General features: G+C 43.2%; 1 protein-coding gene and 1 long non-coding RNA gene across 7 annotated transcripts in view; one reads left to right on the plus strand and one right to left on the minus strand.

Moving 5' to 3' along the window:
• PROK2 (prokineticin 2) overlaps positions 1–26,601 on the minus strand; it is a 224,388-nt gene that overhangs the window by 145,858 nt on the left and 51,929 nt on the right. For all 6 annotated transcript variants that reach the window (XR_006580818.1, XR_006580819.1, XR_006580817.1 and 3 more), the window contains exon 4: positions 18,587–18,782. The gene's annotated coding sequence lies outside the window, so the exon portion shown is untranslated. The remainder of the gene's footprint in view (positions 1–18,586; positions 18,783–26,601) is intronic.
• LOC123373679 lies at positions 20,223–26,301 on the plus strand. The gene is made up of 3 exons (XR_006580825.1): positions 20,223–20,313; positions 21,250–21,379; positions 26,046–26,301. It is a non-coding gene; the product is annotated as an uncharacterized LOC123373679 (long non-coding RNA).

Below are 26,601 nucleotides of genomic sequence, written 5' to 3' on the forward strand. Positions count from 1 at the left end.
ATGCCGTCAGTGGGCAAAGTACCCCCATGTATGGATTCAAATGAATACAGAAAAGCTGAGCACCAGCAATTCCCAATCTAGAAAATAGCTAGTTTCCCCATGTTCCTAATTTGTATGTGAGGCTCCCTAGAAAGTGCCTGTTATTGCAGAACGTGCCCCAAGGGGATGATAGCCTATCCACCATTCACTTGACGCAAGGACTGTCAGGTTGCACTTTGGCCTTGTGTAAAACGGTCGCCATTTGTTCTGAAGGCAAACAGAACATTTATGAATAGATGCATCAATAATGAAAATGCAATTTATGAAATTCTTTCCAAATCAAGCCAATGGAAGGTATTTTTAAAAATGAACTATTTAGCATTACACACAGCTTTGCAGCTAATGGTGCTGTCAGGAGGCAATCACAGCAAATCCATCCGTGCGAATCCTGTCTCTAGCCAGCCAAGTGAAGGCTCAGTTATTTAACAGTGCACCCTCATCCAGTCTGTTGGAGCGGCATCCTCGTTAGGCCTTTCATCTGCTTCTTTACTGCATCCCTCGCCCGAGAACAGCCGCTGCCACGGCACTTTTTCTCCTACAGCAAACGGGGTCCAGGTGTTTGTGGACTGCTCCAGTCCATCACTAATGCTGCCTTATGAGCTGGTCTGCCCGTATCCTCTACAGCAGGGGAAGGCAAACTACGGCCCGCGGGCCGGATCCGGCCCATCAGGGCTTTCAATCTGGCCAGCGGGATTGCCAGCCCTGTGGCGCAGCAGGGCTAAGGCACATCCCTGCAGCCCCGGGGGGGAGAGGGAGGCAGAGGGCTCCATGCACTACTCCATGCAGCACCCCCCGCAGCTCCCATTGGCCGGGAACAGGGAACCACGGCCAATAGGAGCTTTGGGGGTGGTACCCGCAGGCGAGGGCAGCGCATGGAGCTGCCTGCCCCACACTACCCCCAGGAGCCACTGCCGGACATGCCGGCTGTGGGATTGTTGTGCATGAGAGTGTGGGAAGTTTGAGATGTTTAGGTTTTTAGGTTGGGTTAATTAGGCTGTGAGTTTTGTTATGAGAAGTTGGCCTTGGCTAACTTCTCTCTAGCAGGCAATAATAGGATAATAAATTAGAAGGTTGTCTAGGATGATGTTACCCTATGAAGTTATAGCAGTGCTTGTGTGTATTTTGTTAACCAATTAGCAATTGCTTGCTTGCCTGCTTCAAGAGTATAAAGATGTATGCTGGAGAGAAATAAATTGACTCTGCTTCAAATCAAATTGATTGTTGAGCTTTGTCCACGCACGCCTGCGCTGCAACAGCCGGCCACTTCCGGGAGCAGCGTGGGGCCAGGGCAGGCAGGGAGCCTGCCTTAGCCCCGTTGTGTACCGCTGCCACCCTGGAGCTGCTCGAGGTAAGTGGCACCAGCAGGCTGGAGCCTGCACCCCAAACCCCTCCTACACCCCGCCCCCAACCCCCTGCCTTGAGTCCCCTCCTGCACCCTGCACCCCTTTTACCCCCCAACCCCCTGCCCTGAGTCCCCTCCCGCAACCCTCCTGCACCCTCAACCCCCTTCCCTGAGCCCCCTCCTGCACCCCTATCCCTCCTCCACCCCAACCCCTTGCCCTAAGCCCGTTCCTGCACACTGTACCCCTTCCCACACCCCAAACCCCCCCCCCCACCCAAACCCCCTGCCCCAGCCCTACATTTATGGCCCTGCGCACAATTTCCCCACCCAGCTGTGGCCCTCGGATCAAAAAGATTGCCCACCCCGCTGTACAGCCCAGTGGCAGTCAGTCCAGTGCAGAAGACCTGCCCAAGTCCTCTGCATCATGTGCTCCCTTATTCCTACTGCCTGGGGAGGGATACAAAGGGGCAGCAATCACGCAGGATGGTGAACACACCCTTTCATGCTGGAGAAAGAGGGTTACATTCCAGTTCCAAACAATCCAGTACAGCTTTTTATGAGGAAAAGAGTCTGTGTAGGAGGCTAAAAGGCCAGTCACAGCAATTTCAGTATACAAAGGTGTTCTTCAAGTGACATCTCAGGCAGGAGTCTTGTCTTGAGCCAATCTGCATTCTCTCATGTGATGGCCTATGGCTGATACGACATCATAACGACATTAAAAGGCAGGGTCCTGAGATATTTGGCTCCAAATTTTCAACCTTCTCTTTCCTTAACTGCACATAAAAACATGGTTTGAAACAAGCCCCAGAGAGTTTTATAGTCAGGACTCACACATTCAAGCACTCAGAAACTAGTCTGATGCGTTCTATACCAAACCTTAAGAGACCTAGATTAAATTTTGCAGCCTGAGAGAGCCATGGGATATAATTCCACTAAATCAGAGACAAGATGCACTATGTTCTAGGGTATCTATAATACTGGAAAAGTCTCTGGAAATTTGCAAGACTGAATATTTGAAAATTAAAGGCCAACATTTTCTAACTTGGGGCCCCACAGTTATTTGCAGCCTGGAGCGTAGGTCAGGCTTCCATTTCTCTCTCTTTCACCAAGTAAGCTGCATATGAAATGAAGAAGCAGAAAGGAATACAGCATTAAAAAAAAAAAAAAAAGCCTTGAAACTGTCTTGCCTTCCAATTTTGTTGTCAAAAATGGTTGGGACTTGACAACCAACATCTAGCTGTGACCTAATTTTTAGACTCATTACCACATTTTTTTCCTAGTGTTTTTGGCATGATGTTCTCATTAATATAGAAGTGAGAGTTTGCTGATTAAAATGGAGAAGAAAAAATGTAAGATACTGAAAATTCTTCAGTACGCCTGCCTTTAGCAGGAGTAATTTAATACCAGATTTGGGGGGAAAAGATCAGCTACACATTTTTCCTCTGTAAATCCAGATGTCTACCACTTGGATCTACTTTTAGACAGAGGAAAAATAGTTGCTATTTTCAGCAACTCATTCATATTATCCACAGCAACCAAAGTGCTTTCAACAGCTCTTCTGCCCAAAATGCTTGTGAGAAGCAGGCCAGTTTTCTTCTTCTTTGAAAGAGTAAGAAAGCAACTAACTTTTACTTAGAGATGGACCTGAACCAAAATCCCAGATCAGCACATGAATCTGAACTTCTGAGTCAAAGCCATCTCCGATCATAATGACATGTAAAATGTTACACAGTTAACTAGCATGGGGCTTGAAACAAACATTGCCTTCAGTTGAAAACAAGACAAGTCATCTCCCCAGGTTGCACCAAAATTAAAACACACACACCCCTCACCAGTGTTAAGCTTTATAATGCAACGGTTCTTATAACAGATCAACGAGGTCCATCATCGTGTGACCTAGCAACTGAACAGTTCAGCTTTCCGTTGAAATATCATAAGAGGTAAGGTAGAAAGCAGACAAGACCTGCAAGATTGGCTTTCAATTCTCAAGGGGTTCAATACAACCCTTTTTTAGTTTGTATGTTTCAGTTCACATGGGTTTGCACCTGCTGTGTTTAACTCAGAGTTTCATTTTAAAATGAATCCAGAAACTCAGAGTGAAACTCAGTCAAAGCTGTCAAATTTCAGTTACTGGTCAAAGTCAGTGGGCTTAACTGCCGTGGCCCCAGCATTAGGAAAAGCTGTGATCATGGTGGAACTGTGTATATTAGAACAAGTAGCCTCCTCACATCACACCCCATATTAAAATTGTGGGCAGAAGTGGGCCACATTTTATATTTATTTAGATTTAAATAAGATGCCTATCCCCCGACCTAGGCATCCTCGCTGCTGTTTAAACCAATGATCCATGCTAAGAGTAACTACCCAGTACCACAAGAGAATTAACTTAACCAGCCAGTAATCTGAACAGCAAGAGAATATATTTAAATGGCTTCCCACCCACCCACCCCATATCTCTAGCAAACAGACAGTGTTTGTAGCATGCCTTAAAGGTAAAGAGATTCAGACCGTTTCATATCGAGAGTAGGGAGCAAATTCCAGAGCTTGATGTAGAATGATATTTGAAGTGTTTTACAAACCTTAATTAACTAAGCCTCACACCAGCCCCACAGGAAAGGCAGGTAACACCAGCCCCGCAGGAAAGGAAGTGCTATTTCCATTTTAGAAATGGGCGAACTGAGGCAAAGAGAAATTAAGTGACTTGGTCAAAATTACCCCAAAATCTGTCAGAGCCAGGAATAAAAAAAGCCCACATCTCCTCACCCCCTAGTCCTGGACTTGTAGAGAGCTTAGATATTTTACATACTATAGTTTTGCAGGCAGTCCCAGAAAGGTTGTAGGAACAGAGAGGCAATATTTTCCTTAGAGAACTAGAAGCTTTAATTCCTGTAGCCTAGCAAGCACACAAAACAGTATTATCTTGGGGCAATGGGAAAGCTAATGCATGTCATCTCCCCACCGTTCTTGGACTGAAGGAGAAGAAAAACAAAAACAAACCCAAGGGATCCATAAAGACTGAACTAGAAATAGGCCGACTATGCTGGATCATTGTTTTGCGACTGTGGCATCCTTCACAGCCTGTTTTATGCTTGTACTTAATGGCAAGAGGAATCTAAACTTTGGTGTGAAGTGAACAGCGAAGAAAAATTCAGTCTCTATCACACCACAAACTAATAAACACAAGTAGAGAGTCATATACCAATAACACGAGCTAGAAAGTCCAGCTGGGGGCGGGGGGAAGGGAAAGGAGGGATGGAGGAAAGCAGTCTCCTGACATGGCCAAGTATGGGGGAGGAGGGTAAATAAGAGGATGGTTTATTGTGCTAACATAAACACGAGGAAAATCTGAAAGACTAGAAGGACAGAAAACAACTGAAAACTATACAGAGACAGTCCTAAATCCAGGAGCAATAACACACACTAATAAATGATCAGGAGAAGATTTTAAATTGCATCTGTTTTGGTTTTTTTGAAATCAAGGAGGAAAACTGGTCAGGCAATACACTTCTGTGGATTATAGCATGCCTGGAGTGAGATGTGGGACACCAAGCCAAATGCGGTAATTTTACCCACAGAGAGAGGCAGTAACCCCTAGAAAGACATTTCCTGAAGTGGGTTTGGTCTGATATGGAAGAGGGTATATAGTTGAAAACAATGTTAAAAATACATTTTAGGGAAATCAGAAAACTCCAGCAGCATCTGGAATTCTAAAGCAATTTCAAAAGGAAGAAAATGTAACAGAGCTCCAGTCAAAGACAAACAAGGATAGGAGAAGTCCCCGTCTTTTGAATTCACTGGACGCCAGATATCAGGCTTTCCATTTCAGATCGTGGATATAAATTGGGATATTAAGACTGTGTGACGGGATCTAGCTACCCTGCCAGCTTTCCCAGCAAACAGGGGTCACAGAACTGGACTAGGTCCCAAGCTGGAGAATTTTCCCCATTCATTTTCTGGTGATGATAAATCATTCTATTTTCTTGTAGTAAATAGTGCTCTTTAATCTCCCAGAGCCCTGAGGAAGAGACCTGGAAGACCAAGACTTTTTTCGGGGGTAGGGTGAGAGATGGAGCTGCTGAATTATTGGACTGGCCAAACACAGACACAACATTTTATACACACACAAAAATGCATATAAAATGCTCCACACCTGCTGTGCTTAAATTTTTTTTACAATAACCTGTAATCACTGGGCCTCTGCGTATCTGTAGTGTTAAGTCCTTCTGAGAAAGAAAACTAGACCAGAACCAAACGGAACTTTTTACCCCCATTTTTCCTGCAAAAATCACATTTCTATATATTGAAATAAATAAAGTCTTAGTTTAGCAGGTGTGATGCATGCCATGTGCACTGCTAAGTTTACCGCATCACCACTCCTGGGACAAGACTTCAGCCCCAAATGGTGTCTTTTTTGTCTGATCTGCCAATTTTAACAAATGTCCAGAATCATGGGCCAAAATCTCATGTGAACGGCTATGGCCTGAGATTTAGCTGTTTCTGGGCTTGAAAGGGAAAATAAGTCCCTCTTGTTTTTGTATCTGTCCTGGAAACAAAGTCACAGGGACAGGTAATTTGAACCAAAACCAGTAGCCGCTACCACTCTAAACCCTCAAATTGCAATATTGTCAGCACCAAGCATTCAAAAATCCTCCCCTCCCCAACAGTCATGAGACTGGCTTAAAAGTCAGGAGAACGGTACGGACTTTAGATCCCCTTTTCTAAATGAAAGCCAAGATTTTCACACAGACACATGAATCCAGAACCTGGGACTTTAAATAAAAATTGCAAGACTCATAATAAAAGTAGCTAAAGTTTGCAACAGATTCAAGGTCCAAATGTTGCCCTTGTTATTAATGGCTAGTGACAGTCCTGTTAAGAATGATATTTAAAGCAATTAACAGTTCAGAAAATGGCCAGTGCTCTTCAGAATTTTTCCAGGTACTTGTTCTGGTAGAGATGGTTTAAGACGAGTGCTTGAAAGACCTTGGTGCAATCTGTGAAATGGGATAGATACTAAGGAAACAAAGATTTTGCCGGCAATTAAAAACCAAAACCAAAAAAACATTCCTGTTCCTGCTGGTTTTATTTTTCATGGTCAGGAAGACTTAACCCTTCACAGTTAGAGGCTTTGTCTACTTTTGTCAGTAAAACTTTCGTTGGTCAGGGGTGTGGAAAAAACACCCTGCCGACGGACGTAAGTTTCATCGACAAAAGAGATGGTGTGCACAGCACTATGTTGGCAGGAGACGCTGTCCCACCAACATTGCGACTGCTGCTCATTGGGGGCGGTTTAATGATGCCGATGGGAGAGCTCTCTCCCGCCCGCATAGAGCAACTACATGGGAGACCTTACAGTGCTGCAAGACGCTGTAACGTCTGTAGTGTAGACACAGCCAGAGTTCTTCAGATAAGCTGAAGTCTCAGGGTATGTCTACACTTGCAGAGTTTTTGCACTGTAAGTTTCACCGGTGAGAGGGAACCGGTGAAAGTAAAGCGCTGGTTCGTGTACTCACTTAATTCCTCAGGCGTCAGAGAGTGTTTACACTAGCAGCACTTCCATCCCGGATGAGAGCAGCGCTGTAGGGCAGCTATCCCACAGTGCAGCTCTTTCCATTTTGATGATGGGTCTTGTGGGAAGGCTGGGGGGAGGGGTTTGATCGCGGGGCATCCTGGGTCCTTGCACAGCCTCCTCTCCCCAAACGCTGATCAGCTCCAGTAGCTCAGCATTGCTCTAAGCGGGGGATCGTTTGCTTCAGGGAGCAGGCATTGTCACCTGGACAGATAAGTGAGCATTTGCCAAGAAAACAAAAAGGGGAGTTTCAAAGTTCCCGGGGCTTTACAGGGGGAGGGGTGAATGTCTCTTTTCCTGCTGGCCAGAGTGGTCACTTAGGCACTGTGGGATATTCTCAGGAGGCTAAAAGCTGTGTAAACAAGAAGAACGTGTCTTCACTTGCACATCACCGCAAAAGCATCACAGGTAAGAGCTGTACCCCTCTTGTGGAGGTGGTTGGTGTTTTTTTTGTGCAGTGAAACTTCTGAGTTTCACCACAAAAAGTCATTGGCAAGTGTAGATGCTCCCATGTTTTTTGTGCAAAAAATGGACTTTTTCTGCTTTAAATGGCAAGTGTAGACATGCCCACAGGGTCTGACTTTTAGTTATTCCATTCCTGTGCTTGGGGTAGGGGTGTGTGTGGGGTGAAGAGGGGTGGGGGGGAAAGGTGGTGTTAAACTACCTTTGTGCTCACTGTATTCTAGAGCTATGCAAGTGCTGCTCTAACACACACACACACACACAGCTTTCCCAGGGCTCACAGAATAGCTGCCATGTAGTGCATACGAGCTATGTACCAATACACTCCTGATCTGACCCTTACATCTTGGGCTAGGAGCAACTCTGCCTTGGCCACTGAGGTCCTCTGCATAGGAGGTTTCTTAGAAGAGCATTTCTACCCTCTGTAAAGTCCCTTTATGCTGCTGGAATACCCAAAAGGGACCTTACTGTACAAATGAGAATCTGTCCCTGAAACATCACTGGGCTGGGGGTGAGGTTAGTGGAAGGGAAGACTGGAATGATTTGAATATATACACATCGGACTGAGTCAAACAGAATTGTTCATAGCTTCAGAAGGCTGAACTTACATGTTAAGTACCTTCCCTTCCCCCACACCCCATTAAGGATTAGACTGTCAGATCTCCAATAGTGGGCCCTGTTCAAGGGTGAACAGATATAACACATGTCAGGCTTAGAACCTAAGAACACAGCTGGCACTGAAAAGTCAGCCATTTTCCATGGCTTTCGTCTTGTCACTGAGCCAGTTTGATTGTGGGCAAGGACTTCTACAGATTCTGCGGAAGGTTCAGTGAACCATATACTTTTAAAACATGCCTATTTATCACTAAATGGTTTTATTTTCTCACATGAGACTCTATGAAAAAAGACTATAATGTATGGAGATATACCTATCTCATAGAACTGGATGGGACCCTGAAAGGTCTTTGAGTCCAGCCCCCTGCTCTCACTAGTAGGACCAAGTACTGATTTTGCCTCAGATCCCTAAATGGCCTCCTCAAGGATTGAACTCACAACCCTGGGTTTAGCAGCCCAATGCTCAAACCACTAAGCTATCCCTCCCTGCTTCCATGTTGAATCCTGTTTTGTAAAAAGTGTGAGTTTTCTATTGGATTTAAAGGTTTGTGTTGTACCTTGAGAATGCTCATTTAGTCCTTTAATACAAAGACCTCTGGACAAGAGACCTCCCAACAGACACACTGGCAAGGCTCCGTGTGACAGTAGCAGGTTGACATGCACCTAGAAAGACGCAATGCACTGGGAATTAGAAGTGGCTGTAGGCTACAGCAAATGTCAATAGACTCGCTTCAAGCGGATGAATAGGGATGTTTGAGTCACAAACAGTATAATCCTTTTTTGTTGTATATATTCATTTAAAAAAAAACGTGATGGAAGTAAGAAATTCTTCACAACTGGCAATGGATCAGTCGTCCTCTGGGGAACGTAAATAAGACAAGACACAGGATATTGGTTTAGGCAAAGGTTTTCAGCTGAGCTGGTTGAAGAGTGTGAGGGGGGGAAATATCCTGACAATTTTTCTTTATTTTAGTTAAAAAAAAGAAAGAATAACTGGATGAAACTTTCCCACCCAGCTCACGTTTTCAATGAGGGTGGACATCCAGAGCGCTGAAGTGCAGAGATGACTTGGTATAGAATTACCCTGTTTTGGCTATATAGAGAAGCGAATGACTGTTAAGCATTCTCCACACAGGGTGGGGGAAGTTTGCAATGTCATTTCCCACATTGTTCTGGTTCACTGATTTTTGGCAGCTTTTTGGCATGATCTGTGAATGTTTGAGGTTGGTCACACTGAATATTTGCACAGCGCTGTTGTAATTCAGGGCTTAATTCAGAGCTTTTGTGAGGCTAACAGGATAGGAAGAGCCTTTTGCCAGCCTTCTACCTAAGGTGCATTTAACACGTTGAGCCTTTGAAATACAAGGCCCAGCCCAACTTCTGTTGAAGCCTGTGGTGTATGGAGTTATCTACCCCTTTCAGCTTTCAAAGTAGCAGCCATCTTAGTCTGTATCCGCAAAAAGAACAGGAGTACTTGTGGCACCTTAAATTTGTTAGTCTCTAAGGTGCCACAAGTACTCATAGACTCATAGACTTTAAGGTCAGAAGGGACCATTATGATCATCTAGTCTGACCTCCTGCACAATGCAGGTCACAGAATCTCACCCACCCACTTCTATAACAAACCCCTAACCTATGTCTGAGTTATTGAAATCCTCAAATTGTGGTTTGAAGACCTCAAGCTGCAGAGAATCCTCCAGCACGTGACCCGTGCTGCAGAGGAAGGCGAAAAACCTCCAGGGCCTCTGCCAATCTGCCCTGGAGGAAAATTCCTTCCCAACCCCAAATATGGTGATCAGTTAAACCCTGAGCATGTGGGCAAGACTCACCAGCCAGCATTCTTTATGGAGAACAATAGATGTCAACTAGATTACCTTTTTGTTTTTTTTTAATAGGCCTTGTTTGTTATAAATCCTCCAGGCCCATTACTCCTGTTCTTTCTACCCCTTTCAGTGTACAGACAAATATTCAGACTGCAGAACCACTGAAGTGAAGCAAACACTGCTCCATGAGAACTTGTTGCAAAAACATGGAATTCTTTTAATTGTTTATTTTCGTCAGTGTTTAAACACTACCACCCCCACTCTGAGTTGGAAACTATCTTTTTTAATGGCACCTATAAAGAATCGCTTCCTCTGTAATTAAGAATGGTGCAATTGATAGATATCTAATTCTGGTTGATGATATCATCATGTTTATATAGGAAAACTTGCAAAGAGTTCCAAAAATGATTTTAAAAAAATCCACCACAAAATTATTCCCAGACCTTGCTGTTCTGAATGTATTTATTTGCAGTAATGAGTGTGGCTTTATGGGAGCAGATGGGCAGTCCCAGAGAGGATGATTTGTTTCCCCTCTTTTCTTACTTCATGATGTATTTTATGATTTCAGCAGGTCAGTGGCTGCCATGTGTTCTTTCTAATCTGTAAGTGCTTTTCGTTTGCTTCATTCTTGGCAGCCTTTGTATTTACCAAAGAGATCAGATACGGACAGATGATGGCTGAGTCCCAGTCTCTTTGAGAGTTCAGTGCTTGGATGTTGGCAGCAGATAAAGAAATATGGATTGCTGTTGCTGTTACAAACTTTCTCTGTGTGTGTGTGTGTGTGTGTGTGTGTGTGTGTGTGTGTGTGTGTGTGTGTGTGTAAATGCTTCTTGTAACACCCTCAATAGATGTAATACAGATGGGCTGCTTTATGGAGAACAATAGAAGTCAACTAGATTACCTTTTTGTTTTTTTTTTAATAGGCCTTGTTTGTTATAAATCCTCCAGGCCCATTAACCTCTGAACCACATCGATGATATCTCTTCTGAGCTAAATTGCCTGTATTTACAGACATTTTTTTGTTCACTTAGAGCTGTATTCAGGAGAAAAAATAGCCCATTACTGCACCGTTCTCATGGATTATAAATGAAAATCCTCTCTTTGTAAGATGATGCTTTTCTGAGACCTGTTATAAAAGTGGACAGCTCTCACTGATGCACTCAAGGGTGGAGTCCAAGAGTAGAAAGTTAATCATGCTGATACCAAAACTATTCTAGCAAAATAGTAGGCAAGAACTGGATCATTTTCCTTAGCTAAATTCAAAGGAGCAAAAACCTCCATGCCGATAATATGAGGTCACTTGCTATCCCTGTTAACTTCCTAGTTGTAGCGCTAGAAATGATGGGCTAAACCTGTGGAGGCCAAGGACCAGGTTGCACATACAGCAGGGTATCACAGAAATCTTATAAGCAGCAAAGCAGTGACTTAAACTGAAGAAATCAGATGGGCAGAGTCAGAGACAGGGCTGGCAACATGGAATCCAACCATCAGAAAAATGCACGTCGGAAAGATATACGATGACAATTTAAGGAAGACGGGTCCGGCAATAACAAACAAGCTCATTTATGAGGATCCTGCGCATACCCAAGCTGCCAGTTAGTTGGTTGAAGGGACCATTGAGTGCTATCGGGGAGATCACTCTTCCCCACTTCTTTCACCCTGCTTATTGTGCTGCTCCAAACAGTCTGCATACACCTGCTGTCCGCAACATTGGCTGCCGTGGGAGCGGATGCCCTGCCGTGCCTTCTCCAAGTGAGCCTTGCATCTGGGCAATATCAAAGTAGCCTGCCTCATTGCTCCTCAGTCTATCCCTACTCCTGCTTTTCCATGGGAGTTGCTTGTTGTCTACATGTTCTGGTACATGCCTTAACTCATTTTATCCTGCACTAGTTTTTCTTCCATGCCTTATGGGCTTGATTTTTTAAAGGGGTGCACGATTTAACTGCATGCACAACAAATAAAAGCATGCCTGCCGGCCTAATTTTCCTGTGCAATTCCTGTAGTTGCACACAAATATCTGATTGTCAAGGGCCCACCTGATTTTCTGGGGGAACAAACATCCTAATGATCACCCAATTTACTTTTTTCTGCACACCAGAGAGTAATTAAAAAAAAAAAAAAAAGGTAATAATTGGAGATATACCAATCTCCTAGAACTGGAAAGGACCTTGAAAGGTCATTGAGTCCAGCCTCCTGCCTTCATTAGCAGGACCAATTTTTGCCCCAGATCCCTAAGTGGCCTCCTCAAGGATTGAACTCCCAACCCTGGGTTTAGCAGGCCAATGCTTGAACCACTGAGCTATCCCTCCCCCTGTAAGTAGAGTATAAAGCTCTTAATTTTGCCCTCTTTCCACACAACAGTCCATGCCTTTTAAAATCATTCATGCTTTTCGCCCTCATTTACTCTGCTGTTTAGTAATCTACAAACTATAACATCCATTGCAACCCGTAGATGGCACAGTGCATGTTACTTTTCACATACACCTACATATCATGGTGACTGCTGTACGAAAATACCTAATAGAATGCTTTCAAAACAGACATGCTCACCTCCCTCTCCCCCCTGGTGTCTCATTCAAGCATTTGCATATTTCATGACTCCTTAAAGAACATTGTGTCATAACAAATGGATATACAGTACAGCCTATTCCAGATCTGAAAGCTCATTTTAAACTTCTTTCTTGGCTTTTCTATTTTAATTCTAAACACACATTTTTGGAAACTCTAAACCATTAACACGTTGTCATGAAAGGAAAGATTGAGATTAGCATTTTTTTTTCCTACTACCAATTATTTTAGTGTCACCTTTTAGCGGCTAACAGAGCTGCAACAATAAAGTGGCTAAAACTGTGTATAAAATTCTGGCTGGTGCCCATTCTTCTATAGCAAAACTAATTTCCCTCTGCATGGCTTTGCTTTTTCCTCACCTGTGCATCTGATTGCATATATATATATCTGCCCCTGGAAATTTCCACTACTTGCATCCGATAAAGTGGGTATTCACCCACGAAAGCTCATGCTCCAAAACGTCTGTTAGTCTATAAGGTGTCACAGGATTCTTTGCTGCTTTTTCTGATTTCATTGAAATTCCTGCACATATCACTAAAATGTACATCATGGACCTGGATCAAAGCCCATTAAATTTCCATTGGCTTCAATGGGTTTTGGGTCAGGCCTCATATTCACCAAGAAAAAATCTCCATTTGCCTGAACTACCCCTTTTGAATCCCTGTCACATACCCACTCTGAAGGCCTCTTTAAATGAGAACTAATTTCTAAAATAAAGAACCAGCAATTACTACATTTATTTATTTTACTGGGATTCAAATTGCAGCAACATCTCCCTGTCTCCTGGCCAAACTGCAGAATAAATAGAGTCCCTATTAAATCTCTTGCATTTCTCACATATGGCAGGTCAGAGGGTAAAAGAAGGCTGAGGTAAGAGTCTGCTGAGGGAGGAGACACTGGACCATGTGAAGTCAAGAGGAAAAAGAAAATTCAGTCCATGTGGATGCACATTAGTGCATGAAGGAGGGAGAGCAGAACTGGCATAACAGGCAGAAGTAGAGAAGCAACTCAGAGGTGAATATATAATCCAGCTGCAAAGAATGTTGCCAGAGACCACTTTATGGGTAGAGCATGTTCCTATTTCAATTTGCATTGTGTTCATACTTGGTTGGCTTTATTTTCAATAGTTTATAGTTCCCCATAATGATACTTAGAGCAACTTTGCAGATGATGTTCATAATTAAGATATTACAAATGTATTGTATTCTGCAACCAAAGAGTGAGCAAGCTGGCTAGGGAGGGCTGATCACAGATGCCAGGCCATAATGACAATGACAATACTTCCTGGACATTGAATGTGTAGGAATAGCTTTATTTACCCAGGGTTGGGCTGTCGGTGGGGACTGAGCCTAGGACCCCTGGATCTAAAAACCATCTGCTGCTTCAACTAAAGGACCAAGTACACTAATTTGAAAGCCATAGCAGATTCAAACCTCTATACTCAAACTAGCTGCTAGAGAGGGACAGAGAGTCACATGGTTCAGTTAGCCCACTAATCAGTGCACGTTATGCCTCCCCCTCTCTGGCCAATCCACAGAAGATATTGGTCTGTGACAGCCTCCACTACAGAGCTCAAGCTGTAGAGGCTCATGGTTCCAGTTCTGGAGGTCCATAGGTGAGTCATCAGTGCCAAGATGGCAGTTGTCACATAACCACAGGTTACCAATAGCTCAGTTAAATATTAGTCGGGACAAATAATCAGTTAAGGCAGATGCCACGTCATCACTGCATAGTGGGATGATATATTTTCAGGTTTGAAATGGATGGACGTCTATGATATAAAAACAAATTTAATGTGGGAATGGGTAATGACTATCCAAAATTCAACCCAATTGACTGCCAGTAGGTACTGTCATTCTTAAAGTGTCAATATTTACCCACAGTTCCACATCATTGTACCTCCGATACTATAGCACATCCACCCCACCTCCACCCCTGTGCTCGGAATAGGAAATAAACTGCCTCAGGTACCAACTACACCCACGTAACCCCATTGACTTGGCAGAAATGTAATTAAAAGTAGAATTTGTTACAACAAATGTAAATTAAACCCTTCATGTTGGGATAAATCCTGTGCTTAGCTCACAACCAAGTAAGTAGGCTGTGCACGGAAGAGTCCTACAGTGCCTTCATACCTCTTTATGGAACAAGCCATATATTTTCTACTCAGTAAGAGCAAGCTTTACCACCTCATCATCTCTTAATGACCACTTTACGGTCTTGAAGGAAGGGTGCTCACTGTCTGTGGAATCAGTTAATAGAAAATGTGCCAGCACACAATGCTCAAGAATTCACAGCATTATTTATGGTTTTCATAGGACCAATAAAGTTTGTTGTGGTGCACTGCAAATGATTTCCTTTTGTGCAACTCTTTACAACAACATCTAACATGCTGCTGCTTAAATGTTTCCCTTAAATAGATGCAGAAGTGGCCCCCAACCACTTATGGCATCTTATGGCTCCCAACCATCGCTTCTTTTTAAACCCATTTTCTCGCTGAGCACTTGCTACATGTCAGCAAGGTCCTTGGAGAAAGTGCCATCATCACATCAGTTAAAAGAGTAAGATTTATTTTGCCTGTTTGTTCTATGTCTTAGTTTGACATTAGGGCTGAAATAATCACTCTATTGATACAGAAACCCAAACAGAGGGAAGGGAAGGTTTTGCTCCATTACTTTAGCATACTTTAGTCAACTCAGAGCGCTAATGGCCTGATCCAAAGCCCAGTGTCTTTCCACTGACCTCAGTGGGTTTTTAATCGGGCGCTTACAGTGAGTATGAAAATCAGTGAAAGCCGACTTTCTCCACAAATAATGCTCCTGTATATGTCCTTCTATGCAAAGAGCACCTCTCCAAATTTCTCACTTATTTCTGGTCACTGAATGATTCTGGCTGCATCTCCATTATTATCTTGACCGGGCTATTCCCACGGTGTTTCAGATTCTCCATTGTATATTTCATTGTTTTCATTTATACCAGTACATTCAAACAGAGGGAAATAGTTTTGAGAGATGCCTTTATATACCCACAAGGTCTATCAATAGCCATTTAGGTCCATCAATGGCTATTAACCAGGATGGGCAGGGATGGTGTCCCTCGCCTCTGTTTGCCAGAAGCTGGGAATGGGCGACAGGACATGGATAACTTGATGATCACCTGTTCTGTTCATTCCTTCTGGGGCACCTGGCATTGGCCACTGTCGGAAGACAGGATACTGGGCTAGCTGGACAATTGGTCTGACCCAGTATGGTTTGACCCAGTGTGGTCTGACCCAGTTCTTAAGAGTGCAAGAAATCACAAGGAATAAGAGGAAATCTCACATGGAAGGGAACAAAGATAAAGGCTTGACTTCATATGTGGACTAAAATGCATGCAGACATCTGGTCTAGATAAGGATTATTTTAAATGAAAATGGTATCTTTGAAGACATGTCAGGAGGTGAGCAGCTACACCTAAACTTTAGAGAGACAAGTAAGGAAAGCAATTTGGACAAGGGTTGTAAAAGGCACTTTCACCACCAGGAAAAGTAATGAGTGTTGCATGAATTATATCAAGGGATTAAAAGGCTGCCTATCAATTATAAAGGAATTGTGTAACTGCTACAGAACACTAAATATTGGGGGACTAGTGAAAAATTTTGATGATTAGGGGGTGGGAGTCTGAGAATTAAGACTCTGGCTCAGCTGGAAGCCTTTGAACATAGCCTTCAAAGCCTGCTGGCATGCGTCTTTGTTAGTATGACAGACAGCGCTGCATATTTGTTTACTATGGTTTAAGCACTTCAGTCGAATTAGCCAGTCTTGGAGAAGCCAGTGTGTTGTCTACCCAAACATCTCTTAGCTATAAGTCCAGGGGGATGTGATTATATTTTGGTTAACAGGGCAGTTCAGATTAGGTTCTGCCATTTGAAGCATAGCATATAATCAAAACTTCCTGGTTCCCTTCTCTCATGTTGGATAATGAGATTTAAAAAAAAAAAAAAAAAGGATAAACTCAGTCTGTTTTGTGTTCCATTAAGATGTATTTAACATTCAAGAGTGCCGACTAACTATGTAGTGGAATGAACTGGAAATGACAGCTTCAAAGAAAGGAATGGAGAAATCAGCTGAGTGGCATGTTATATGCAAACACCTAATAAATATGACAAAAACCCCATTAGACCAAGAGAAGATTACTTGACTTTAAGATTAAACAGTTTACACCTGCTTCCTCAAAAGTTGAAGGAGATGTGAAGACACAGACAAGGAATTTTCTATAGGAAAGCTGAGGAATGATGGAGGTAGGAAGGCCTTCCTAGAGACCCTGATTTGAGTGGGGAGTCATAGCTTTTCCTCAAAGAGCAAGGTGAAGTTTAGTCTTTTGAAACAGATGATCACCAACAGGAAGCAGAAGCTAGGGCTGTGTGGAGACAGGTAATTCTGTTTCGTAAAGGATTTGAATACTTCAAAATTTCGTTTCGGTCTGATTAGGAATGAAAACGAAAGATTTCAAAATTCTCCACAAAAGAGAATGGTCTCCATTGTATATTTCACTGATTCCATTTGTACCAGTACATTCCAACAGAGGGAAATAGTTTTGAGAGGTGCATTTATAGACCCATAGTAATATGAGGAAATCTCACATGGAGGAAAACAAAACTAAAGGCTTGACTTCACACGTGGATGCCTCCTGCACTGCAATTGCATTCACAACAAGCCATAGGTGTACCCCACATGAGAAAATGGAGCAACACCCGTTCTATATTCACTAGTAGTTTCTCTAAAAAACATGTAGATATATTCAAATTATCTCTGAAAAGAAAACCTAGCCCAGCCCAAACACCAAACAGGCCTAAAAACACATTGGAAAGCCTACCCGAGCCAGCCTGCAAGACCCAGTGTGAATATAGAACCAACAGAAAAAATGGGAAGATCAAGTCAGGTATTGGCTACCACGCTTCAAACAGGTCTTTGAAATATTGCTGTTCTGTGGTTTAGGCCTCAACAAACTCTAGTCACCACAGACACATCAAGCTGCGATGAGAGCTCGTGAAAAACAGCCACTGAGAAGACACAACTGAGCACAAACCCATCCCACTGCTACTCTTGGGAATGTGGTGATCTCTCAAGTGACTATGGGTATGTTTACACGAGAGCTGGGAGATGTACATTCCTGCTTGAGAAGACATACCCAGGCTAGCTCTAATTGATCTAGCATACTAAAAGTGGAAGTGTCGGCATGGTGATGGGAGGTGGCTAGTTGCCACAGTATGTACCTAGTGTCTCAGACAGGATTGTAGTTGGAGTGGCCAGCCCTTCCCACCTCTGCAGCTACCCTTCCATTTTTAGAGCTACCACAAGTCAGTCTCCTTGAGCTAGAGTTTACACCTTCCAAATCTAGCACAGATGTACCCTAAGGCTCCTTCTGGCTTCCCCATCCCTGACATATTGTGAACCCCGATAGAGCAGCAAGTGAGGGGGGAGCTTGACTGTTCCAGCTTCTTTGGACGGCAGCTACCTCCTTCCTATCAGGTTGACTATACATTAGAGTGATGTATCATGCTGCTTGCAAATCCCAAGAAGGCATTTCCTTGGCACAGAGGTAACGTTCCTTGTGTGATGATGACTACAATTATGACCGATAACTATGTCATCATATTTATTTAGATCTACTTTAGATCTTTGTCCCTTGGACAGTTGCAACCTTACTTCCCATCATGTTTCCTCCCCGCCCCTTCCCCCTCCGCCCCCCTACTCCATTTCAAACTCTCATGGACAACATACGAATGGCTGACTTCCGTTTGATCTCAGTTCTGTTTGATACATTTCGAGTAAGCTTTGGCAAAAATATTCTAAAGCTGAAACTCATGTTCATTAATGATATTCATATTGCCTCCTACTCTAGTTCTTTAACATGTTGTTTTTATTTGATCTAAGTGCAACTCTAAGCATGATTAATTGCAAAATATTTGTGGTTAACTGGAAAATCTGATACCCCTGCACTTATGTTGATCTGAATGTATCCTTGCTCGGAGTCCAGGCACATTTCCTGAAATCCTAGTACTAAAGCTTAGCTCCAAATGATCCTACACCCTAGAGGTTCTGTAGTTAGCTTGTCTCCAAGCTTGACATGACGTCAGATATTAAGATTCAGTCTTGAGACATAGCATCCTAAACAGTAACTACTTACATTCGCTGCCTTCTTATCCTTCTTATAAAGGAGGCTTCTCTCTTCTTCCTCCTTTCACTTATGGACACAGGCCTTGTAATAGATGAAAAGCTTGTAGTAATTGTGGGAGTTCAAAGAGCTGTACGTTGCTATTCTAAATGGTACTCAGCAGGAATCCAGGGACCAATTCTCCTTGTAGGAATTCAGTATCAGAAACCTTGAACAGAGTGATAAATTCAGTATTAATATATATTGCTTATTAAGTGTGAGCCATAAGCCTATCATAATACAATTTGCAGAGGTTCTTAAATGCCAACACATCAGGTTTTCTGCCTAAGGAAGTATTCTGAGAACTAGATACATTTTTTCCAATGATTACAGCTTTTTTTAAAACAATGTTTTTATATTGTTTAAATCTACCGTTAAAAAGTTCTCACATAAGCAACCTTAAGGCATGTGGCTGTTGCCATAGAAGTTAACAGCAATACTCCCATGGACTTCAATGGGACCTGGATCAGGCCCTCAGTGAAGAGACATCTTCACCATTTCAGTGTAAGAAAGTTCCTAAAATGTCTTTTGAAGGGCACACACTACACACATGAGATTGATGGGGCCAAGTGTTGGTCTCATCATGTACCCACCTTCATTGCAGTTAGCTTGGGCTTATGAACTCAAGGCAGAATCTTTCCCCTCCTGCTTAGTTGGTACAGTAGTTTCTTAGCCATTTTTCTCCTTCTAACCCTCATCTTTTCCCTCTCTCCAGCAACTGGACTGAGAGTTTGCTTTTGGTTGTATTCACTTGAAGCTTTGGTAATGAAGTACGTGTAAGTCAGCTCTATTACCAACTCATTCAAGGAAAGCTTCTATTTAACTCACTTAGTAAAGAGCTGCTGTCACATCATCCTTGCTAGAGTGCAACCTGTGATCTGATGTGTGTCACATGCACCAAGGAGAACTTTGGCCTATGAGACCAGCTATAGACACTTAGGTACCACTGCAGTAGGCTTTCTTGATTATACCTGCCATAGAACTGCGATTCCAGTGCTCTCAAAGCATCTAACAGGTTGGCAGATACAGCAATTAACTGATTTTGGTGAGAGGTCTCTAATTTTCACACTGATTTACAGTATAGTCCGAGATATTATCAGTTTGGAAAAGTATCCTATACTAGGTCACCTGGGTTTTTAGTAAATGCGCATTCCAAGCCCCTAAAGCTTCCATTAACAAAAGACTTGATTAAACCTCCTGATCATTGGAATCTGCCTTTCTTATCTTCTTTCCCTGGATGACAGGTAAAACATTCCTACACAAGCTTATTGGCTAAGATCTACTGATTATTGCCTACCCAGAAAACACCAATCAAAACAAGGGAATTAAATGCAGGCTCCCATTCAATACAGAGCCACGGTCTGGAAGAGAGTGAGGAAGGAGGCAAAAGGTGTCATTCCTCTTTACCTGCTTTACTTGCATTCCCGCTAGATGCTACCACTTTTACCTATGGAACCTTTTAACATAAAGAACCACATTCAGCTCAGGCTTAGGGTCCAGCGGGGGAAGAGGGCTAGGTTGCAGAAACAAGCACCTCCAGTCCACCAGGGGGCCCAGAGGAAGGCCAAAGCGGTGATGTTGGCCAAAAGGAGGTTCAACAAGGGTAACCGTTCTGATCAATTCAACCTCACGCACCGCGCTCCTACAGAGCCAACCACGGTTAAGAAAGCTGCCCTCCCTGATGGAAACTCCACCCGAGGGTGAGTAGTGGTGATCCCCACCTTCCCTCCCTCAGTGTGAGGGAACAATAAGGCACGAACAAAGCAGCCGGGGGTGTAGCTTACACATCCCTCTGCCAGCATGTATGAATTTGGCCTATTGCCTATGTAGCTGCATATAGTTACCCATTTAGAGTAAAATCGCTCCAGTGACAAGCCAAAAATAACGGAATGTGTAATTCATGCATGAGTGCTTGGGCAGAAAACGATGAGTGAGTATTAATAGGATGTGACACTCCTAAAATTCTTTGCCTGAAATCTCCAGTTGTTTACGCAGAATTTCACACCCCCATCTGTAATTCTCAGTAACCCTGACAACAGGCTCCTGTTAAAATAGCGTCTCCAGGTTTATGACATTGAATGACAGAACTGAAAAAAACAGGCCCTGCAAAATCCTGAAGGGAGAGCGTAGGATGCCCCTGTCAGAACTGACACCTAACTATTTTTCATTTACCTCAAGTGATCCCCTACCAATGCCGTCACCAGTCCATGTACAGTGTGCTAGCTTCCAAAACTCCTCCATATGCTTTGACAATGACTAGCTTACAGCACATCACCTGTGGCAGAAATAGGCTCCAGAATCACATCATTTCATCACACACCTTAAAATATTAAAGAAAAAAAGTCAACTCCTTCTTAGAAGAAATACTACAATATCCTAAAACGATGGTACAAATCACTGCATTAACACTACTATAAAATTTAATGCTTCAGACTGCAGCTTTACTGTATGGGGTGGGCAGGATTTTTATAAAAAGAGGTGGTACCACATAGAACAAAATAAATTCAAAGAAACTAGAAATTATACATTAATTAACCTGTATCTAGTTATAAAGAAACAAAAGGTTACTTTGTTTTGCCTCTCTACCCTGTAATTTACTATCTAACCATACCCTTACTTTAAATTTTCCCATTTAGATTTGTCAGGTCTGATGGATGTCAGAAGTCTTATATCTATCCTCAGTACAATACATTCAAAAGGAGTTTTTCCATTCGATTAAAACCAGGCTGGAGAACAAGAACTCGGTTTTGCCAAACGAATGTCAAGGTTAGTTTTCTTTTTGATTTGGAACAAAAATAAGACCTTTTGAAATTTGCCACGAAAAGCACGAGAGAGAGAGAGAGAGAGAGACACCCGAGAACAATGGTAGCCTGGTGGTTCATACTATAAATGGTCTCTCTCTCTTTCTGGCCCAATAAGTGTTTGTTTATTGATATGAAGTGGAACAATTCCAAAAGAATCTGTGTGTGTGTCTCTCTCTCTCTACTAGAAATTCCATACCAATGAAAGTTTTGTCAAAACCAATACATTTCAGCAAAAGGTTCAGTTTAGTCAACTCTGTTTTAAGTAGAGCTGGTCAGTAATTTTTCAACAACGCCAACATCCGTGAAGATGAGCCCTAAGAAGACAGGAAGCTGCCATCCAAGATCAAGCCAAAATCAAGTAGTCTCTTCTTCTGCAGGTCTAGCATTTGCACTAACTCATTTCAACCGGACTCATCCAATGGCACTGGAACAATTTTTATAGGGGGTGCTGAAGGCAGAAGCCATGTATTAGGGTTATTACTACTACTTCAAGCCAGGGGGTGTGGCAGCACCCCCCCACATCCCTACTTCCAGCACCTATGGACTCATCCTTAGAATCCGCTGCACAAGTGTGCAGAGATACACACACAAAATCAAGCTAGGGAGTTTCCTTCAGATTGCTAAGGGTCAGTCATAGCTCCATTGATTTACAACAGCTGAGGATTTAGCCCTGTGATTTAATTTTAGTAGACTGAACTAACCAAATTTTGTCTCTGCTCTTAAGGCCAATTTTAAACACAAAATTTCTCCACAGGATGTTGATTAACCATTGCAATTTATTACCCTTCCTGCCTAAACCAAGTGAATTTGCATCCTCGCTGATGATTAGCACATCAAGAGGTTATTTTTATGCAGCTTGCTAAGGCTATCAATAGCCAATCCCTTAACAGAAAAACAAGACTCTCAAAAATCCAGTAAACTATAAGCTGTTAGTTCATTGTTTTCCCCAAAATGTTAACAAGACAGTGACATACTGTAGTACTTGCTATGTGAAATCTGCTGTATTCGGGGCTTACTGGCATATTGTGAAGGCTATGAATCAACTAAAGTACATAGGCTTGAGTTCCTAGGGCTGGACAAGGGTGAAATATGTTTGCTTACGAGGGAATGACCAGTTCAGTATTTCTACTAGTTACCTTTGGAACATTTATTAGATTAGGATAATGTTTTATTTATGGACCCTACGATTTTGCTTTCCACTTTGAAGAGTTACTCAGAGGGAAGAGGCTGCTTAATGTTCCTTCTATTCTTGACATTCAAATGTCTTTATTTAGATTTATTGTTGTATTATCAGTCTAATTTTAAACATGCTTACAGCAATCACGTTTCAGAAACATTTAAATTAGCCTCCACAGTGCCCAAACTCCCTACAACTCCCACTCTTGGGCACTACAAAACTAGAACCATCACCAATTCTCAAAGATATTAACTCCCAAAAAGAAAGCCACCCTTCAAAGATTCCCCTACATGAGTATATTTCATGTTTTAGGGCTTCTACAGTGAACATGGGGAAGAGTGGCTCTGGATGAGATAAAGAAACAGTTTCACATTAAGCTTTTTACATAGAGAGCCTGATTCTCCTGTGCCTCGCACCTCGTGGAGTTATTTACATCACGGGATGGGACCAAGCACCTGACAGCTGCTCAGCCTGTCCAGAGACCCTCACCCAGAGTCTTTATTCTTGATCTACCTTAAGATCATTGTCAGTGATCCGTTAGCCCTTTCTCTCCCCCACCCCCGGAAGATTTAAAATGCTCTCCACCATCACCGCAGGTTATTTCATTTTAGGGCAAGACATAAGACTGTCCCCTCCACTCAGATTACAGTTGAACACTCGTGTATTCAAAGGAGATTCTTTGGGCAGTCGAGGCACCTGACCCCAGGCCATTCTCTTCAACCGTGCATAAACAGGGCCCTAAATGAGCAGAGCCATAGAGAGAGAGCCCATAATCATGTGTCTGCCAGAAGCCCTAAGGCAAAGCAAACTCCAAATGGAAACATGGCATGAGAGCTTTCTCTGACTGCTGGGTCTTAGCTTTTGCTTAGGGTTTCCCCAGCCCATTCCCCAGAGCCACTCAGTCCTGCATTAATAAGGGATTAAACAATTTAAAGAAAAAAGCTTCTGATGTATAAATACTGACACTACAGTCCAGCTCTTCTGTTAACAGAAGCCACTGTAGCTCCATTCAAGTCAGTGCAGCTACATGGAGTTCACCAACTGAGCATCTGACTTCAGGGCTGCCCAGAGGATTCATGGCGCCTGGGGCAAAGCAATTTCGGGGGCCCCTTCCATTAAAAAAGTTGCAATACTATAGAATACTATATTCTCATGGGGGCTCGGGGCAAATTGCCCCACGTGCACCCCCCTGGGAGGCCCTGTCTGACCCCATATGATTACTTGAGAGGAGAAAATACCTCAAGAAACATTTCCATTTTTAAACATAAGAAGATGAATTCTAACCTTGTTCTTCTAAATATCATTCATTCCATGCACACGCACACATCAGCTACCGATAGCTGCCACCAATGGGCAGAGAGAAATCACGAGAATCAGCAAATTTTGGGATGGGAGTTGAGTCTGCTGTGCTGCCATGGAATGTGGTATCTGGTTTGGAGTCTGGCTCCACTGTGCAGGGATCACACCTAACACATAGTGGGAGATTGTCTCACCTGTTTGTGAGTTCTATGGGGGCAGGGACTGAGGCACAGTGAAGTGAGTTGCCAAAGGTCATAGAGCAGCACAGTGGCAAAGTCACTTGAAGAGTAGAATCTAGGTGTCCTCCTGAGTCCCGGTCCAGTATGCTCTCTACAAACCCATGCTAACACCCATGGACCTGGATGAAAGCATAGTATAACTCTGTGAGCATAAATGAAGCCAGCCATCCAACAGACCACAGTTTCTATAATGTATTTTTACTGGAGATATAAGATATATGTTGATGGTGGCTGTTTTTTTTAACTGGCAAATTCAGAACCACGAACAAACGTTTTCAAAGTATGGTCCTGCTGGTGGCCCATATTCAGGACAGTTCTTAAGAAGCAGCACGTTTTTAAAATTTCACAGAGGTTAGTCAATCCCCTCACTGGGAGAATATCTGGAGCCAAATAGCTTGCTGCCAGTAGCAGAGGCAATAGTGAAATGACTCGAGATGGAAGTTTTAAGGCTTCCTTTAAGAACCAAGTTTTGTTGTTTATTGTTTGGATTCTTGAATCGGGTTTTTTTCTTACTAGCCTCTGCGGGGATTTAGAGCTGCTCTGTAACAGTTTGTGAATACTGCATGGTGACCTGGTTGTTGAGATCTTTTCTGTATGACTATCGGTTTAGTTCAATAGAGCGCTGTTGTGAAAAAAACAAGCAGGAGAAGAAAGAACGGCTCAGAATAAGCAACTTTTCCATAAATCCTTGAGGGTTCTTAAGAGACAATGCCAGGATAGCAAGGGGCCCAGGAACACAACAAAAGAAGCGTGTGTGTGTGTGTGTGTGTTTATAAAGGGACTCTCTCAAGTGAAAGGACTAGTTGTTTGGAGGAAACCTGACTGAAAACATTGGGACCTGCTGGGGTTGTCTGAAGAAGTTAAGTTTGTCTAGGTTACCATTAGGGGATGGGAAGCCTTTAGGTCAGACAGATGGGTGTGGACTGTTTTAAAACCTCTCTCTTTAAATGCTTTGTTCCTACTGCAAAACAAACAATACTTCGGTTGAAGCGGCTGTCTGGTCATCATATTCACCCCAGTCGCAGACTCCTGAGAGGAAGAACTGCAGCCGGCTGAACTCAGACCTGCTGGGTAAGCACTGTTGATACACAGGGTACTGTAGCCCAGGGATTGGTCTAAGAGTGAGAAAATCACTGAATTCCACCCCAGGAGTGATAAACAGGGCTGCCTGGGGGCGGGGGGGGGGGCAAGTGGGGCAATTTTTCCCAGGCCCCCACGAGAATACAGTATTCTATAGTATTGCCACTTTTTTTTTTATGGAAGGGGCCCCCGAAATTGCTTTGCCCCAGACCCCCTGAATCCTCTGGGCAGCCCTGGTGATAAAGGCACAAGGGTGTATCTTCAGAGAGACCAGAAAGGAGACAGAGGTGCAGCTAGGACTGGGACCATGACAGTAGCGTCTTCTTAAAGCAGCCTTACAGGATAGGGTAGAATGCAGCTACCAAGAAGAAACTCTTGAAGACAATATGGTCCAATAATGAAGGGGGGGGGGGAAGGCGGTGGGTGTTGGGGGGATAGCCTAATGGTGGAAGTGCTTTCAAGGTGACCCACCGTTTACTTCTGCTTAGTTCCCCGGCTAACTAGTCACTGAAAATATTCATTCCTGTGCTTGTCAGATTGCTAAGGGAGACATGAACCTCTTGCTGGAGGATTACATCCAATGCCACGCATGCGTCTCAGCCAAAATGGCAACTACCCTAATTTCTGTATCACTTTCGTCAAATATCACCTTCCTAGTAGCCCTTTGTGTGATTTAACTGTCAGTATCATAAAAGGACAAGCATGACCCCCTAGTGCTGTTACTGGAGTTTAGTCGTATAAGTAAAGACATGCCAAACCTAGCAGTTACTTTAGACCTGTCATTCTGGTTGTCAACCATTACCCTGATCTTATTCATCTTCTTGCCTTCCAAGGTGTCTTTTTGAACTCTTCCCCAGCGCTTGCACTGAGGTACAGCCGTGAATGCTCAGGCCTTATGCTATGAACTAAATCTTCTTCAGTCATCCCAGTGAAGTCCCTACTCTTGTTTTGAAGCCAGCGAGAAGATGAAATGTGGAGGAGACATGGAGATCTGGTCTCAAAACCATCTGGGATTCCCCACCCCCGCATCATTCTGGGTATGTAAGAACAAAGGGCAAAATGTCTTTGCAAGAACTATATTCCTTGCTTCTTGTTTGTACCAAAATCAAAGGGCCACACAGGCAGCGCCTTCATTCTGCACAAACCTACCAGGAGAGTTTTCATTTTGTAAAACCTAAACTCTGGTGTATTGAGGACTGTGTTGGAATTGCAAGTTATCACTTTAAGATTGTGTGGGATTGGCAGTGGGTTCCTGGTCCTGCTTGCTTAGAGGATCTGAAGGTCCTGCTTGCTTAGAGGATTTGAAATGAAGCATATGTGATCAATCACCAGCCAGCCTAGAGCAAGGTAGGGTGAGTTGTGCTTCTTTGGTTTTAGGGAGCAGCCTGC

The sequence above is a fragment of the Mauremys mutica genome, chromosome 7, assembly GCF_020497125.1.
Source record: "Mauremys mutica isolate MM-2020 ecotype Southern chromosome 7, ASM2049712v1, whole genome shotgun sequence".
NCBI classification, from domain to species: domain Eukaryota; kingdom Metazoa; phylum Chordata; order Testudines; family Geoemydidae; genus Mauremys; species Mauremys mutica.